The sequence below is a fragment of the Schistocerca americana genome, chromosome X, assembly GCF_021461395.2.
Source record: "Schistocerca americana isolate TAMUIC-IGC-003095 chromosome X, iqSchAmer2.1, whole genome shotgun sequence".
Lineage (NCBI taxonomy): Eukaryota > Metazoa > Arthropoda > Insecta > Orthoptera > Acrididae > Schistocerca > Schistocerca americana.
This window is the reverse complement of record NC_060130.1, coordinates 7434311-7453348: the sequence shown is the minus strand read 5'-3', so window position 1 is coordinate 7453348 and position 19038 is coordinate 7434311.

Genomic DNA, 19038 nt, shown 5'->3' with positions numbered 1-19038 from the left:
TGTGACTTGTCCAGAGATTGAAAATGTTTTATTTTGTAAGTTACCAATCCAGAACAGGTTTCTGTCAATTTAATTCTTCAGGTTTTTCCAGAAGTTTGCTGAAATTCCTGAGTTGTCCTTTGCACAGTCGGACATCATTGTCTTCCTCGCATATTTCGGTGACATTAGTTGTTGCTTTTACAAAGTGCTACTTGAGACTGACCGTCAGATGGAGCAGGTCTGTAATTTGTTCCCTCTGCCTTCGTGCTTCATCTGCAATCTGCTCTGACAGACACCATCCTCGGGTATCCGTGTTGCGTGATATTCCGAGTGTCATCTACACTCACGGGCACGATTCTTGTGTGTTATGTTTTCAGTCCAAGCTAGTTGGTAGAATTCTGTTTGCGGGCTGTCCCCGTTTGGGGACAAGGATCGGCAGGGCATGAAACCCTAATCTTTCAGTTAACTCAAATGTCGAGTGTCACTTTTTTCATGTACTGTGGTTACAAATATAAGAAAATACAAAATGAAAATTTCTCAACACAGTCATGTTTCTTTTCAGTATGTTTCTCAGATCAGTACACTGCAATGTAAATATTCCATTAAAAGAATATATTTTTGATTGTTTCTTCAGTCAAAGATGCATTGCCTTTTTGACTTAACAATCAATGTCAAATCATTGTCCCTCAAACAATCCTGCAGGGGTTTGACAACGTGAGACCATGGCTTTATGGAGCATCACCTAGAATTAGCTGCCATCTTTTCTGACATCATTTTAAATCAATGCTATCATCACTGTTTCTTTTGCTTAGGGTTTTGAGTCTAGGAATGATGCAAACAATCAGCAGTTTATTTCTTTCTTACGTGATCTTGTTTTCTCCTCCCTACCCCCCTTTCTTCTTTCATTTGGTAGCCTCGAGCAAATTGAATATTCCTGCTTTTGTTTGTATTTATTAATCTGTCTGTGCCCCTAATTCTTAAAAGACTTCATTATGACACTAATATTCTGAAGCAGCAAATTTGGGGAAAAAGAGCTGCATTCATTTATGCTGTTGTAAAATGGAGGAATTGGTTGTAGTTGGAAAAAAAATGTGCCTTTTACAGCTGCTGATTTTTGTCCTACATACGAGTCCTCCAAGCTACTGATGATCTGACCAATGTATGACATGCCAAAATGCTACGGCTGCATGGGGAGATACAATTAAATCCCATCCCCCCCCCCCCCCTCTCTCTCTCTCTCTCTCTCTCTCTCTCTCTCTCTCTCTCTCTCTCTCAAAGATCGGCAGGTTCAGGAATCTAACACAGAAAGAATTTAATCACGGTTTCTTTTTCATCTCTATCATACAATGTAGTCCAATTTTTTGCTAATACAGAAATAACATTTTGTGATTTATGTTGTGTACTCTTCAAAAGATCTAATGATGTCCTCATTCCTTTCTTATAAACAAAACAAGAAAAAACTGACAATAATTGTCGTTAAAATAAAACACAGAACAGTGTCTCCATAGCATCAATGAGCACATCCTTTCAGCACCTTTGACCCAGGCAGTGAACACAGCAGCGGTCAGTCTATGACTTGCAGCAGGTGAATCCCAGTCAGCTGCATTGTTCATGCACCCCACATAAATAATAATAAACAAAATCTAACAATACACATAACCAAGGCTTGATTTGTGACAGTATACCGCTGATGACGAAAAAAATTGGACCCAAAGATTTTGAGATGTGGTACAATAGAACTTTTGCTCTAGTTGAAGCGGTAAGATGCAAATGTTGTATTCACACTTTTAAAAAGCTCAGAAAAGTGTTATAACTTTTTCAGAAGTCTAAATCAAACTACGGAAACTCTCGGTAGGAACTTAGAAATATAGGAAATGATAGAGTGCTACTTACCATAAATACATGTTAAGAAGTCTATTTTTTTTCTTTTAACAAATCTAGCACTGCATATTACTGCCAAATTAGTCATTACCTGTGATTGCCCCAGTGGCAGACGTATGTATAATAATGTCAAAACGTTTGTGACACTACACACTAGGAGAAGCTCAAGTTTCAGATGCACATTGATTGTGTTCTTGATGATGCTATCCACATGTTCATCCACACTCTGCAAACCATTATGAAGAGTATGACAGAGGGTACATCTCACTGTACCAGATATTAAAGCTTGTTCATGTTTCAAGACCATTTAAATCTTTCTCTGCATGCTGTAATTAATCTAATATTGTCCTCATGGTTCCTATGGGAGCAATAGTTACAAGGTTGTAGCATATTCCTAGAGTCGTCTTTTGGTAAGCATACTTTCTTAGGATAGTGTACATCTTATCCTGAAGCGTCTGCCAATTCAGTTATTTCAGCATCTCTGTGACACTCTCCCTTGGGTCAAACAAACCTGTGACCATTTGATCTGCCCTTCTCTGCATGCGTTCAATTCCCCATTAATCCATTTTGATACAGGTCCCACACATTTGAGCAATATTCTAGGATGGATCATACAAACGATTTGTAGAATGACTGCATTTCTATGGTATTCTACAAAAAAAAATCTCACTCTTTCGCCTGTCTTACCCCTGAGTAGGCCCATATGACTGTTCATTTCATATCCCTACAAAGTGCTTCACCCAGGTAATTGTACGAATAGACTTAATCCAAGCAAGACACCCTGATACTGTAGCCATACCACACTGCGTTTTCTTCACTTTGCAAAATGCATGATTTTACATGTCTGAACATTTAAAAGAAAGTTTGAAATTATCAAGATCTGACGAATGTTTGTACAATTTCTTTCAGACTGCACTTTATTCTAGATAAATGCACTATCTGTGAAAAGAGTGCTTTACTATTAATATTGTCTGCAAAGTCATTAATGTACATGAACATGAACAGCAATGGTCACAACATACCTCTCTATGACACATCTGAGGTTACTTCTACATCAGATGATGACTCCCCAGCCAAGATAACATGTAAGTCATTCCTACCAAAATATCCTCAATTACAGTGACAAATTTCACTCGATACCCCTCACGGTAGCAATTTTGATAATAAGCATCAATCTGGCACTAAGTCAAAAGCTGTTCAGAAATCGAGAAATACTGCCTGCACCTGTCGAGTCAGGAAGATGAAAGTTTGAAGGCCAGGTTGACAAAACAGATTTTTAATACTCTTGGAAAGAACCCTAAAGTTTCTGACATAGTTCAGGGGAATGACAAAGGGATCTTTGACAGGCTGGATTAAATCTAGGCGGCGTCACAGACCGACCAGAGTTACAACTTTAAAGGCTTCTACGCTGAGCAAATACAACGGGCTGTTGGAGGAAGAATGCAAAGGCAGCTTCTAGTAATGTGCAATTGCTATTCTGCGTGGTCTTTAATGGCCATTATCAAATTTTAAAAAATTAAGAATAACAATAACACAGTACACAACAGGAAGGGTACAGCGGACTTTCCCTGATTGTTCCTTACATTACCTTTCCTTGATTTTTTTTTTTTTTAATGACAATGTTTCTAAGTCTTTCCTGGTTTCCATTGAAAGCTTTGGATTGTTTCAAAGATTAATTTACACATTTTTTAATATTTTAATGTATTCTAGGACAGGAACTCAAAGAGCACAAGTATAAAAAAACTGCATGTAGGACATTCATGTAAAGCTTCCCATTTTTAACTGCAAGGTAATGGCAGTCTATTTTGTTACAAGAAAATGAATCGGGACTTAGTTCTCCAGAGCTGATACTATTATAAGGAGTTGTGATGGAAGAACATGAGTTCCAAACAATGGATGCCTTGGATCTGTTTGCTGCTGCTTCTTTTTAATCTCTGCTGCTAATCCCATGAGTGAAAGATCTCTACCAATGAAAAAGTAGATTTGAATGACATCAAGTTTCTTCTCTTGTCAATAGTTGTTTCTACTGAAGAGAAATGAGTCTGGTCATCTTTGTCCATTTGCAGTAATTCAAAGGTGTCGTGGCACCTGACATGTATGCTTGAAAATAACAAACGATCAATATTGTAATTAACAAAAGTATTGACAGCAGTAAGCTGTATTTATCACATCCAAAAAGTTTGTAAAAGCTGTGGACCCTTGTTTTATCATGTCAATCCATTTGTGCCAATGGCTAACAGAGTACCATTCACCATCATGTCAAGTGGCAATAACAGTTTGCTTGCATCATAAATATTGAGTGTCAAAAGTTAATTCCAACAATATGAAATAGGACAGATTGCTACTCACCAGTTAGAGCAGGCAATGGGCAGCAGACAAGCATACTGAAAAAAAAAACTGTCAGATACTATATACTCAAAAAAAAACACTTAGGTACTGAAGGAATTATCCAAATACCAAATAGGGCTGAAATCAGTAAATGTGACATACATGTGAAGACAGAAAAATAATTACAGTTTCAGAAAAAACTGGATGATTTATTCAAGAGAAAGAGCATCACAAATTGGATGAGATGGTCCACCTCTGGCCCTTATACAAGCTTGGCTCTGGCTGATAGAGTTGTTGGATGTCCAACAGAGGGACATCATGCCAAATTCTATTCAAATGTCACGGTAGATAGTCAAAATCCCGAGGTGGTCTAATGGCCCTGCCCATAATGCTCCTTACATTCTCAATTGGGGAGAGATCCAGCAACTTTGCTGGCCAAGCTAGGGTTTGGCAAGCAGGAGGACAAGCTGTGTGCGGACAGGCATTATCTTGCTGAAATGTAAGCAATGTATGGCTTGCCAAGAAGGGAAACAAAATAGGATGTACAGTATTGTCAACAGACGACTATGCTGTAGGGGGGGCATCCATGCCACCCCTACAGCATAGTCGTCTGTTGACCAAAAGGGATCTGTTAGGAAAAGAAATCGCACCCCAGATCATCAGTCCTGGTAGTTGGACCGTATGGGATGCGACATTCACGGTGGCATCCCACCGTCTGGGGCGTCTTCAGACACATCTGTGCTGATCATTGGGGCTCAGTTCATAGTGTGATTCATCACTGAAGCCAATTATATTCCAGTCAATGCAATTCCAGACCAGGGACGTGCCTGGGGGCACACCAGATAGCAGTGCGATACCAACCTGGCTGCTGGCTGCCATACAGCCAAACGAGGACTGATGGTCTACTGTGCCATTTCTTTTCATAACAGGACCCCTTTGGTTGTCATCTGTGTCACCATTACAACACAGACATCTGTTGACGATATTATAAACCCCATTTTGTTTCTTTTCATGACAAGCCATCATTTGCTTACATTTCAGCAAGATAATGCCTGCCCACACACAATTCGTCTTCATACTTGCCACACCTTATCTTTGCCAGCAAGGTCACGGGATCTCTCCCCAACTGAGTATGTCTGGGGCATTATGGGCAGGGCCACCCAACCAGCTCATGATTTAGACAATACAATGCGCCACTTGGATAGAATTTGGCTTGATGTCCCTCAGTAGGACATCCAACAAATCTATCAATGCCAAGCTTGCTCAAGAGTCAGAGGTGAACCAACTTGCTCAATTTGTGAAGCTCTTTATCTTGAATTAATCAATCAATTTTTTTTTTTTTGTCTGTGCACGTACATCACATCTACATATTTCCATCCCACACAGATAATTCTTTCATGCTGCATAATGTTTATTTTTATCTTACGAGTGTAATCTAATGGACAGAGCCCACCTCAGCATAGGGAGTCTCTGCTGGTTGGGAGTGTGGAGGTGGACAGACAGAGAGAAGTGTACTAGGGGGACAGTAACAGTGTGTGAGATTGGAATGGGAGCAGGGGAGGGCATTGAGGTGTGGGGCCACAGGAACGAAACCTAGAAACTTTAGCTGCGGCATATTCTTCACTCCTGTAAACCCCGTTACCTAAACCTTTGCTAGTCTCTCTGTCTCACATATCTAGGCCTTTACCTGCTCCCACCCCAGCCTCACACCACCACACCTGCTTGATGAGGGCTGTCCCATACTTTCTAATATCTAAAAATCTTCCTTCAATGTGCCAGTCTGCCACTCAGTGTCTTCTCTAGGTGGGGAGCAGAAAGCTATCCTATTTCATATTATTGTTATTCCATCCCAGATTTCCCAATGTTTAAAAATTAATTTTACGCTTGCCGTAAAGTATTACACAAACACTAAGTGGTGAGTGAAAATCTCATTCTGGAAACTAAGTGGTTATTTTTTCTGATATTCAAATTAAATTTTACTCTCATTTTTGTCCCTTTACCTAATCAACTTTGCAGTGTGACATTTCTGACGAAAGTACGAGTTATTCAGAAAGTAGGTAAAAAGTAGTGAATTCTTCCTTTGAATCACTCTCACTTTGTCTCAGGCGCGATCAAATGTGTGTACCCGTATATGCATTTAGCTGTATCAAATTATCTTCCCCAACACACAAAATGGGGGTTATTATTCAATTTATCTTGAAAGTATGTGTGAAACGCACTTTCCACAAAAAGGCTCAGATGCATAACTCTCAAAATATGTGTTTGCACAATAGGTCTGGAATTTTTAAAGACAAGGCGAAGAAACCATTGGATTGTATAATTTTTTTATTAATCACAAAGAACCAACATGATTCAAAGACATCAACAACAGCAATGGACGTTCAAGTAAAAATGGAAATGTCATGTGGCTAGGGCCTCCCGTCTGGTAGACCGTTCGCCTGGTGCAGGTCTTTCGATTTGACGCCACTTCGGTGACCTGCGCGTCGAGACGTTCAAGTGAATTGTCTGCCTCCAATTCTGATCACAGAGAAACACTCTAATAGGAAAGAGGGCACAACATCCTGCTCCATTTTCAAAAGCTGCAATGTCAAATATTACAACCTGTAACAAAAAAAGGTCATGTGATAATTATTGTTTACATACTGATTACAGTAACAGAGGCATATATGATCTAATAGGAAGGGGGAACAGAAGGGCAGGACATGGGGAACAATGAACAGATGAGATGTGAAACCATGGTAAGTTAATAGTGGCGATAATGCCAGTTAATTACATGTGTGGGAAAAGCAACCACTCTTGCAACTCAGAGCTACTCTTGTTTCTGCAACTGATCTTCCATTCTTTCACTGTTCCTATTTTTCTCATATTAATAATTCTAGTTATAGAACGTTTTCTAACTAAAAGCTTATTAGCATTTTGTAATGAAACCGATAAACAATACAGTCTCATTCTCTAATGGAAGAACACAGTACATCGCGTTCGTAAATAACTTGATCCAACAAAACTTTTTATATGAGTATCTGGACATTCATTACATGACATTTAATTTTAAGTATCAATACAAACACTTACATAAAACATTATTTACACTCAAAACCCATTATTCAAAACTGATGTCCATATGTGTAACTGTTTACAGCAGCAATTATTAATATAGTTACTATTGCTAGCTTTAATATGGATTGTTAAAAAGTTTAGAAATGTTAACTAAAAAATGAACTGTAAGCAAAATCTTTTCTGTTAAAAAGTTAATGTTGAAACCACTGGAGAAACATTATAATGTATTATTGTAGTCATCATGTACACTGCAAAAAAAAAAAAAAAATTTGCAACACCAAAAAGTAATTAACGTAGAGTAATGAAATTTCAGGAACATATATGTCTAAGTAACTTATTTAAGTGATTAATGTTGCAAGATCACAGGATAATATAAGTGCGAGATACACCATTGCAAATGTGATACACTAATACATTGAAATCCAGTGTAACTGCCCAAATGTAAGCATGCAAACATGCATGCATTGTGCTGGATATGAGTTTGTGGGATGAAGTTCCATGCCTGTTTCACATTGTCATCGAAACAGGGATGGTTAATGCTGTTTTTGGGAGACACTGGAGTTGTTCGATGATGTCCCGTGTGCACTGATTTGGAGCCAGACCTGGTGATCAAACAGGTCAAGGCAACATGTTGACATACTGTAGAGTATACACCCATGCCTCCATCTTTGCTACCCTTCCTGTTTACCTCTACCCTGTTGCTTCATAACCTGGGTTGTGAGTAACTGAATCCACTTTCTCTTCTTCCCCTTCTTTCCCCTCTCTCCTCCCTGATGAAGGAACAAAGTTCCAAAAGCTAGGATACGTAAATTTTCTGTTATGTTTTGTGTATCTATTGGCTGTACTGGCCAGCCCCTCTATCTCTTTGTTAGTATTTGTTTCACGTCTTTATATGAGACTTTCCATCATCACAATAATGTTAGTTTATAATTTATGGACAGCCTAATCCATTATTTCCTGTCAAGGTTTGAAACTTTAGTAAATCATAATTTTTGTCTTGGTAAAATAAAGGTGATTAGATGTTTCCCTCATGCACATGTAAGAGACTGTCAGTTCACATCTACGTTTGTAATCTGCAATCCACCAGGAGGTGCATGGTACAGGGTAAGTCCCATTGTACCAGTTATCAGGGTTTCTTGCTGTTTCATTCATGTATGGAGCGTGGAAGAATGATTGTCTGAATTTGTCTGAATGCCTCTGTGTGAGCAGTAATCATCCTAATCTTATCTTCACGACCCCTGTGAGAGCAATATGTGGGGGTGTGGGGGGGGGGGGGGGGAGGGGGGGGGAGGGGGGGGGGGGTTTGGTATATCCCTAGAGTAATCATTTAAAGACAGTTCTTGAAACTTTGCTAATACACTTTCTTGGGATAGTTTACACCTGTCTTCAACAGTCTGCCATTTCAGTTCCTTCAGTATCTCTGTGACACTCTCCCATGGATTAAGCAAACCTGTGACCATGCTGCCTTTCTTTGTATACAATCAATGTCTCCTGCTAGTCTTATCTGGTACAAGTCCCACACACTTTAGCAATAGTCTAGGGTGGTGGTGGTGGGGGGGGGGGGGGGGGTCGCACGAATGACTTGTAAGCATCTCTTTAGTAGACTGATTGCACTTCCCCATCATTATACCAATAAACCAAGGTCTACAACCTGCTTTACCCACAACTGAACCTATGTGATCATGCCATTTCATATTCCTACAAAGTGTTACACACAGGTATTTGTACGAGTTGGCAGATTCCGACAGTGACTCACCAATATTATAGTCACAGGATACTAAGTTTATACATTTCTAAACATTCAGAGCAAGTTGCCAATCACTGCACTATGTTGAAATCTCATCAAGATCTGACTGAATATTTATGCAGCTTCTCTGAAATAGCACTTCATTACAGATAACTGCATCATCTGCAAAAATCCTGATTTACAGCAAGGTCATTAATGGACAAGAACTGCAAGGGCCCCAACACACTTCCCTGGGGCACACCTGAAGTTACTTCTACATCTGATGATGACTCTCCATCCAAGGTAACATGCTGTGTCCTTCCTATCAAAAAGTCCTCAATCCAGTTATGAATTTCACTTGATACCCCATACGATCGTACTTTTCACAGTCAGTGTAGGTGTGGAACAGAGTCAAATACTGTTAGGAAATCAAAAAACACTATCTACCTGTTGCCTTGATCCAATGCTTTCAGCAAGTTATGTGAGAAAAGTGAGAGTTGGATTTCATATCATCTATGTTTTTGAAAACCATGCTGGTTGATATTGAGAAGGTAGTTCCGTTCGAGATATCTCATTATGTTTGAGCTCAAAATATTTTCTAAGAATCTACAACAAATCGATGTCAAGGCTACTGGATGGTAGTTTTGCCACTCCTACAACCCTTCTTGTAGACGGGTGTGATCTGTAACTTTTTCCAAAAACTGGGTAAGGTTTTTTGGATAGATTACAGTGAGAAGAGAGGATAGCTCAGCCACAAATTCAATATAGAATCTGACTGCGATTCCATCGGGGTCTGGAGCTTTGTTTAATGATTTCAACTGTTTCTCAACACAACTGACACTAATACCTATTTCGTTCATTTTTTCAGTGTACGAGGATTGAATTGGAGCAGTTCTCCTGGGTTTTTATTTGCAAAGGAACATTTGAAAATCGAGTTCAGAATTTCAGCTTTTACTTTGCTACCCTCAATTTCAGTTCCTGTCTCACTTGCTAGGGACTGGACACTAACTTTTGTGCCACTAACAGCCCTTACATACGACCAGAATTTATTTGGATTTTGTGAAATGTCATTTGACAATATTCTGCTACAGTAGCCATTGAAGGCTTCATGCATTGCTCTCTTGACAGCCAAACATGTTTCATCCAGCGTCTCTCAATCTATAATCCTACACTTTGTTTTACACCTATTATGCAGTAATCTCTCTTCCTTTAGACGTTTTCTTTACAGTGACTGTATACCACGGAGGTTCCATCCCATTATGAACTGTTCTACTAGGAACCTATCTACTCAGTGTGTGGTCAACTGTTCTTTTCAAGTAGAGGAAGAGCACCTCTACATGCTCCTGACCTGTCCTGAAAGTTTCAAGTTCCTCACTGAGATAAGATACTACTAATTTCTACTTAGTTAACTGAACGCATAATAAGAGGATCCTCACGACACAGTAAATAACTGTGCGTCAGTCGGGTGTGGCCAATGTGGAGCCGACAAACGACGACTGAGTCCCTGCGGGTGGCTCGCAGGGATGACCGCCAAACAGTCGTCATCTCCTTGATACGACGGAGTTTGTTTGGCACGGGCAGGTTGCGCCATTCAGTGTCCCAGAATTCGAAAACTTTGCGGCGTAATAGTGCCCGCGAATCAGTCGCCGGGAGGCCAATCTCCAGAGGTGGTTTACTGATGGCCTCTTTCACCAGGCGGTCAACATTCTCATTGCCGGGGATCCCAACATGGCCTGGGGTCCACACAAAGACCACAGAGCGGCCGTTACGTGCAAGAGTATGCAGGGACTCATGGACAGCCATCACCAGACGAGAACGAGGGAAATACTGGTCGAGAGCTCGTAAACTGCTCAGGGAATTGCTACAGATAACAAAGGACTCACCTGAGCAGAAGCGGATATACTCTAGGGCACAAAAGATGGCGACCAGCTCAGCTGTGTAAACGCTGCAGCCATCCAGCAAGGAACGTTGTTCAGAATGGTCCCCTAGAGTAAGCGCATATCCGACACGACCAGCAACCATTGAACCGTCAGTGTATACAATGCCAGAGCCCTGATACGTGGCGAAGATGGAATAAAAACGGCAGCAGAAGGCCTCTGGAGGGACGGAGTCCTTCGGGCCCTGTGCCAAGTCGAGCCGAAGGCAAGGGTGAGGAACACACAATGGGGGTGTCCGCAAAGTGGCCCGGAAAGGAGGTGGAACTGTAAAAACCCTAAGCCCAGAGAGAAGCTCTTTGACGCGGACCGCGATCGTACAACCTGACCGGGGCCGACGTTCAGGAAGATGGACGACCGATTGTGGGAACAGGAGACGATAGTTTGGATGCCCAGGCAAGCTAAAAACATGGGCAGCATAAGCGGCCAGTAAATGTTGGAGCCTCAATCGCAGTGGAGGTACACCTGCCTCCACAATTATGCCGTGCACAGGGCTGGTGCGGAATGCTCCTGTCACCTGTCGAACCCCACAGTGGTGAACGGGGTGCAGCAGTTGCAATGCTGAGGGCGACGCTGAGCCATACGCCACACTCCCATAATCAAGCCGGGACAGCACAAGGGCTTTGTAGAGCTGCAGCAGCGTATTACGATTGGCACCCCAAGTTGTGTTGCTGAGGCAGCGAAGGGCATTCAGATGCTGCCAGCACTGACGCTTGAGCTGATGAATATGTCGAAGCCAAGTAAGCCGGGCATCGAACAGCAATCCCAGAAAACGGTAAGTGTCAACAACCCTGAGAATGGCATCCTGAAGATAGAGCTCAGGGTGGGGATGGACAGTTCGGCACCGACAAAAATGCATAAAAAAAGTCTTTGCAGGAGAAAATTGAAACCCATGAGATAGGGCCCATGCCTGCGCCTTGCGTATGGCTCCCTGCAACCCACGTTCTGCAACACTAATGGTGGAGGAGCTGAACAAGATGCAGAAATCATCAGCATATAACGTGGGTGAGACAGACGACCCAACTGCTGCTGCAAGGCCATTTATGGCCACAAGGAAAAGGGGCACACTCAATACTGAGCCCTGTGGAACGCCATTCTCCTGGATATGAAGTGAACTATGGGATGTGCCAATTAAAACGCGGAATGTCCGAACAGATAAAAAATTCTGAATAAAAATGGGGAGAGAGCCCCGGGGACCCCATCCGTGCAACGTGGCGAGTATATGGTGCCGCCACGTCGTGTCATATGCTCTGGAGAGGTCGAAAAAGAGGGAGACAAGGTGTTGGCGCCTGGAAAAAGCAGTGCGGATTGCAGACTCAAGAAAGACCAAAGTATAGGCGGTGGAACGGCCCTGACGGAAGCCGCTCTGGCACTGAGCCAGAAGACCCCGAGACTCAAGCAGCCAACACAGCCGTCGACTCACCATACGTTCCAGTAGCTTGCACAGAGTATTTGTCAAGCTGATGGGTCGATAGCTATCCACAGTAAGCGGGTTCTTACCAGGCTTCAGCACAGGAATGATGGTACTTTCTCGCCACTGCGACGGAAAGACACCATCGCCCCATATGCGGTTGAAGATGGCAAGAACACATCGCTGACAGACCGGGGACAGGTGTTTGAGCATCTGATTGTTGATGCCATCTGGCCCAGAGGCCGTATCGGGGCACTGTGCCAGGGCGCTTTGGAGTTCCCACAAACGAAATGGGGCGTTATACGTCTCAGGGTGGCGAGAAGCAAAAGAAAGCCGTTTGCCTTCCTCCTGGCGTTTAAGCGCGCGAATCGCAGGCGGGTAATTCCCCGACGCAGAGGCCCGAACATACTGCTGTGCGAAATGCTCGGCGATTGCATCAGCATCGGTGGATACCGCCCCGTTGATGGTAAGCCCTGGGACACCTGTAGAGTGCTGCACTCCAAAGATGCGCCGAATCTTCATCCACACCTGGGAGGGTGAAGTACGGGAACCAATGGTGGAAACGAACCTCTCCCAGCGCTCCTGTTTCCGCCTCTTGATGAGCCGCCGTGCCTGAGCACGGAGACATTTGAAGAAAATGAGGTTCTCCAAAGACGGGTGCCACTTATGTCGCTGAAGAGCCCGCCGACGTTCTTTAATGGATTCAGCGAACTCCGGAGACCACCAAGGCACTGCCTTTTGCCGCGGGCACCCTAACGAACGAGGAATGGTACGTTCTGCAGCGGAAACAATCGCTGCAGTCAGTGTCTCAACCGCCACATCGATGGTACTGTGGGGGAGAGATGCAACAGTGGCAGCAGAGGAGAATGTTTCCCAGTTTGCCTTGCTAAATGCCCACCTAGGCAGGCGTTCATGGGATCGACGCTGGGGTAGTGAAAGGAAGATGGGAAAATGGTCACTACCACACAAGTCATCATGGACTCTCCAGTGGACCGATGGTAAAAGCCCTGGGCTGCACAACAACAGATCTATGGCCGAGAACGTGCCATGCGCCACACTGAAATGCGTGGCAGCGCCAGTGTTTAAGAGGCAGAGATCAAGTTGGGAGATGAGATTCTCGCCATCTCTGCCTTGGCCAGTAATCTTCGATCCACCCCACAGGGGATTGTGGGCGTTAAAATCCCCAAGGAGAAGAAAAGGCGTGGCAAGTTGGGCGACAAGTGCAGCCAATTCGGTCAGGGAGACTGTACCACCTGGAGGGAGATAGACACTGCAGACGTTTATGTCCTGGGTAGTCCTTACGCGGACAGCCACAGCTTCCAAAGATGTTTGAAGGGGCACAGGAGCACTATATACATAGGTAAGGACATACACGCAGGCTCCACCTGACACACTATTGTAAGCGCTTCAGTTGCAGTAATAACCCCTGTATCCACGGAGGACAGGGGTCCGCATTGCCGGGAACCAGGTTTCCTGGAGAGCAATGCATAAAGCAGGTGTCAAGCTTACAAGCTGACGCAGCTCAGGTAGATGGCTAAAATAACCGCCACAATTCCACTGGAGGATTGTACAAAGCGTGTCCTGTAGAGGCATTCAGGCACTGAAAAGGCAAATTACTGGGCAGGGTCACATGCTGCCACCGACTGAGTGACGGACGTCGCTACGGCCATCGTTTCTGAGGAGACGGCGAGATCCAGGTCATCAGGGGACGCAAAGAGCTCGACCTCATCCTCAGAGGCTGAGCTGACAGGAAGTGTTGGTGCGGGAACCACTGGGTCCTTATCCTTCTTGGAGAGCTTCCTCTTCTCTCTCTTGTCTTTCGGAGGAGGGTTGGCATGCTGGGAGGGCTTTCCTGACGCATTATCAGGAACAGAGGAAGAGCGTGAAGCCCTTCGACCAGCAGCTGGTGGCTTCTTCAGCCACTGGCTAGTGTCTTGTGAGACACTGGGGAAGTCCTTGGAAGGGACTCCCCCAAGGGATCCCTTCCGAACAAGTGAGGCCAGAGGAGGCTGTTGCGTCTCCGGCTGAGCAGCCGGAGAGAGCTGTCGCTTCCCCGGCTGAGAGGTGGGGACCGACGTCCTCGGTTGCTTGGGGCGCACTGCTCCCGAACTGTGTGTTTTGGGAGCAGTGGAAGAGAGAGTGGCCCCCACCGGTGGTGGGGCAGGCGAAACATGACTGTTCGGTGGGCCAACTGTCAAAGGAGTCTTTGCAGGAACTGGTGGCTGCAGTGTTACAGCAGCATAACTCCTCAACATAGGTGTGGGGTTGAGCCATTCTAATTTCTTCCTCGCCTCTTGGTAAGTTAAACGGTCCAGGGTCTTAATTACTTGTATCTTCCGCTCTCGTTGGTAGACTGCACAATCTGGCGAGCAGGGAGAATGATGCTCCGCACAGTTAACGCAGGTGGGAGGTGGAGCACACGGAGCATTTGGATGCGAAGGTCGACCACAATCACGACATGTGGGGCTGGCAGTGCATCTGGAGGACACGTGCCCTAATTTCCAGCACTGGAAGCATCGCATAGGGGGCGGGACATAGGGCTTGAAATCGCACCAGTAGATCATGACCTTGACCTTCTCAGGCAAGCAGTTGCCCTCAAAGGCCAGGATGAAAGCACCGGAAGCGATCCTATTATCCTTGGGTCCCCTAAAGACACGACGAACGAAGTGTGCACCTCGTCGTGCCAGGTTCTCCCGTAGCTCGTCATCAGATGGTAGCAAAAGATCTTTATGAAAGATAATCCCCTGGACCAAATTTAGTGACTTATGGGGAGTGACGTTAACAGGTATGTCACCAAGCTTCTCACAGGCGAGCAACGCCCTTGACTGTGCAGAGGAAGGTGCTTGTATCAAAATGGCCCCGCTCCGCATTTTGGAAAGAGGGGCCACTTTCCCGAACTTATATTCAAGATGGGTCACAAAGAACAGAGGCTTAGTCCCCAAAAATGAATCCCCATCAGTTCTGCTGCACACAAGATATCGCGGTGAATATGGCTCCTGTCTGTCCGCAGCCCTGCGTCCCTCCCAGGGCGTGGCTAGGGAAGGGGACGATTTGGGGTTATATGCCACAGCGTTAAAGTCTACTTTATTGCGCTTAGAGACGTTGGTGGTCGTGCGACCACCGGATTGAGATTGTACCCATTTCATTGCGGGGTATCCGCCCCGATGCCACCCACTCCGACCAGGGGCTCTCCCCACGGGTGGCACCCAGCCACAGCAAAGGCCACCTAGCAGGATGGCCGTTGCCGGGAGTCCTGATGCCCCGGAGAGACGGGCATCTACTCCTAGGCTTACGTGGGGAGGCGGCAGTTCAGGCATCGGCAGTACGATCCCTGTGTTGTCAGGGGGCTACAACCTAGAGGGTACATGACGACCCCACCACAACGGGCTGGCTACCGTGCTGGATTTTGGGTGCCATGGGTAGTCCATAGTGATCGTGGGTGCAGATGATGATGCACTAAGGGCGTAACTTACACAATCCATCAGGTGTGTATGCCCAAAATGAGGGATGGAGGGTGCAGTTACAACACCCAGACGATAAAGAGTGCCAAGGTCTTAGGGCACAGAGGACTGATGGTGCACCACGTAAGGGGTCCTTCCCCAAAAGGCTCTTACTTCTGTTGAATTTGGAAAAATGGAGGTCAAACCCTAATGGGGACCATCACATCAAAGGCCGAAACAGTTGAGACTCCTATTAGTCGCCTCTTACGACAGGCAGGAATATCGCAGGCCTATTCTAACCCCCGAACCCGCAGGGGGGAAATGGACACAGGCAGACAGTGTTTGTTGGTAATGAGGATCACCCTGTGGCTAAACTTGCCTTGGTGCACGGCCAGCACATCTTGGCACAGTGTTACACCGTCCGGGTTATCTGGATACTTCCCACTAACACCAACCTGTCAGAACTCCGGAGATGGGAACTTGCCCTTCAGTATATCCTCTCTTCTCGTTATCCGCCAGGCCTCAACCTCCACTAATTTCAAGTTGCCGCCACTCGTACCTCACCTGTCTTTCAACATCATTTTTGCCTCTGTACTTCTGCCTTGACTGACATCTCTGCCGAATCTCTTTGCCTTTACAAATGTCTGCTTGTGTCTGTGTATGTGTGGTTGGATATGGGTGTGTGTGCAAGTGTATACCTGTTCTTTTTTCCCCCTAAGGTAAGTCTTTCCGCTCCGGGGATTGGAATGACTCCTTACCCTCTCCCTTAAAACGCACATCCTTTCGTGTGTGTGTGTGTGTGTGTGTGTGTGTGTGTGTGTGTGTGTGTGTGTGTGTGTGTGTGTCTATATATATATATATATATATATAAAATCATTTATTGTTGATGTGCCCTATTCTTGTATACACATAATATACAGAGAAGAATTGCATTTTATGTTCTTTATATCTGCTTTTTTCATATTCTATTCGAATTTTACGATTCCAACAGGACAAAAACATGCCACGTGAACTTACATTTGAAGAAATTCTAGCAGAACTAGAGAACCATCAAGAGAGTGACGATGAAGATGATATACAGAATTGGCAATTATTCCACCCAATGCAGATGTAATAACAGATGAAGAAGACACTGACGAAAATGTACTGTTGTACAAGATGACGCCGGTACTTTAGAGCTCACAACCAGCTGAGATGAAGTTAATGCTACAGTTGTACATCCAGAAGCCAAAAGAAGGAAAGCGTTGGGAGGTGGAGGAGAAAGTGGTATGTTATCTACAAAAAAATATATATGTAAGTGGTATAAATGTCAACCAACGTACACAAACAATAGTGAACCAGGGAAGAGCAACAAACATTATGATGCAGAATGTCTAGCAAATAACACAGTGCCCCAGGTGTTTGAGGATTTTTTTTTCTAAGAAACTAATGGATACTATTATTGAACAAAGCGAAATTTATGCTTGCCAACATAACAGAATAAATTTTCTGCTAACCAAAGAAGAACTAAAATTATTTATTGGCGTACTACTTCTGAGTGGTTATCATAAGCTTCCCCACAAGAATAAGTACTGGGAACAGGCTCCTGACGTCGGTGTTCCTTTAGTCTTCAACTCCGTGTCAAGAAATAGGTTTTGGGAAATAAAGAGATTCATTCATCTCAATGACAACTCCAAAATAGACAGAAACGACAAGATGTACAAACTGAGGTTATAATTTGAAATGCTGAAATAGGAATTTGGTAAATTTGGCGTATTTCATTCAGAACTCTCAACTGATGAAATAATGGTACATTATTATGGCAAACATTCAGCTAAAATGTTTCTGAGGGAAAAGCCTATCAAATTTGGATATAAAATTTGGTGTCTTACAAGTTCCAATGGCTTTCTTTATAATTTTTCACCATACTGTAGCAAGACTGACAACAAACAGGAGCCTTTAGGTGCAAGGGTAATAAATGAACTAACCACCATGATTCCAGAATCAGAGTATCCGAATTATAAGCTTTTCTTTGACAACTTTTTCACCAGTGTTGACACACTGATCACACTCGGAAAGAGTAAAATGAAAGCTGCAGGAACAATAACAGAGATCCGAACTAATGCATGTCCTTTGATTGACTCGAAAAGAATGGCAAAAGGAAGGAACGAGGATTCTATGACTACATATTTGACAAAGAGAATGAAGTTCTGGTTGTGAAATGGAGTGACAACAAACCAGTATGTGTAGTGACAAATAACAGTACTATTATTCCTTGAGTTCTACTAAAATATATTCACGGGCAAAAAAAAGGAAATATCTGTTACACTGCCACATATCATTGAAGAATACAATGCCCACATGGTTGCCATATATCTACTGGACAAGCAGATATCACTTTATAGGACGAGGATAAGGTCAAAGAAATGGTGGTGGCCATTATTCACACAGATGATATATATCTGCATAGTAAACACATGGCGTGCATACCAAATTGCTAACTCTAATGAGAAGCTCTTACTTTTGGATGTCCGACAGAGAATAGTGATGTTTTTTCTATCAAAGGAAAAAGGATCAGTACCAAAACAAAGAGGAGCACAAGGAAGCAAATTGATGGGAGGACGGGTGAGCACAGATGTACGACTAGATCCAGGAAATCATTTCTTTGTGCCAAGTAAAACACAGAAGAAATGTGCTTACTGCAAGAAAAAAACAACAAAAATTTGTGATAGGTGCAATGTTGGTGGACATGACAAGTGTTTTGCTTCATTTCATACTGAATATTGTAATGTAATTAACTGTCAGAGATAAAGTTTATCTCATGCGAAAAGTACGATGCCCACAGTAGAGAGTTAAGGTAACTTCATTATGTTGCCATACAATGTGTTTAATTTATTTATTTATGAATATTTTCTTTTATGATAAATAATGGATTTGTTTGAGATGATAAATGTGGTATATTTATAGGTATTTATTTATATGTGTCTTTGGAGTGTATTAAGGTCAGAAGACCAAAGAATCTGGAATGCAGGAATGTCTGCAACTTCCGGGCACATGTTGGCTTGCACGCCACTTCTTTGTCGGTATTGGAGGGAGATGGACGTGTTTAAGTGACCAGTACAGTATAATGCATTTTTAGGGTATCAATGTTCGAAGTGAAAATATTGTAGTTACTAAACAAAGAGTACGAATAAATATTATTTTTAGCCGAAAGTAATTCGAACCCGGTAGTGTTTATTTCAAACAAGAAGAAAACCCAGGCCAGGCTTGTTAGAGTAATGTTTTGCAGACAAAACCCCTAGA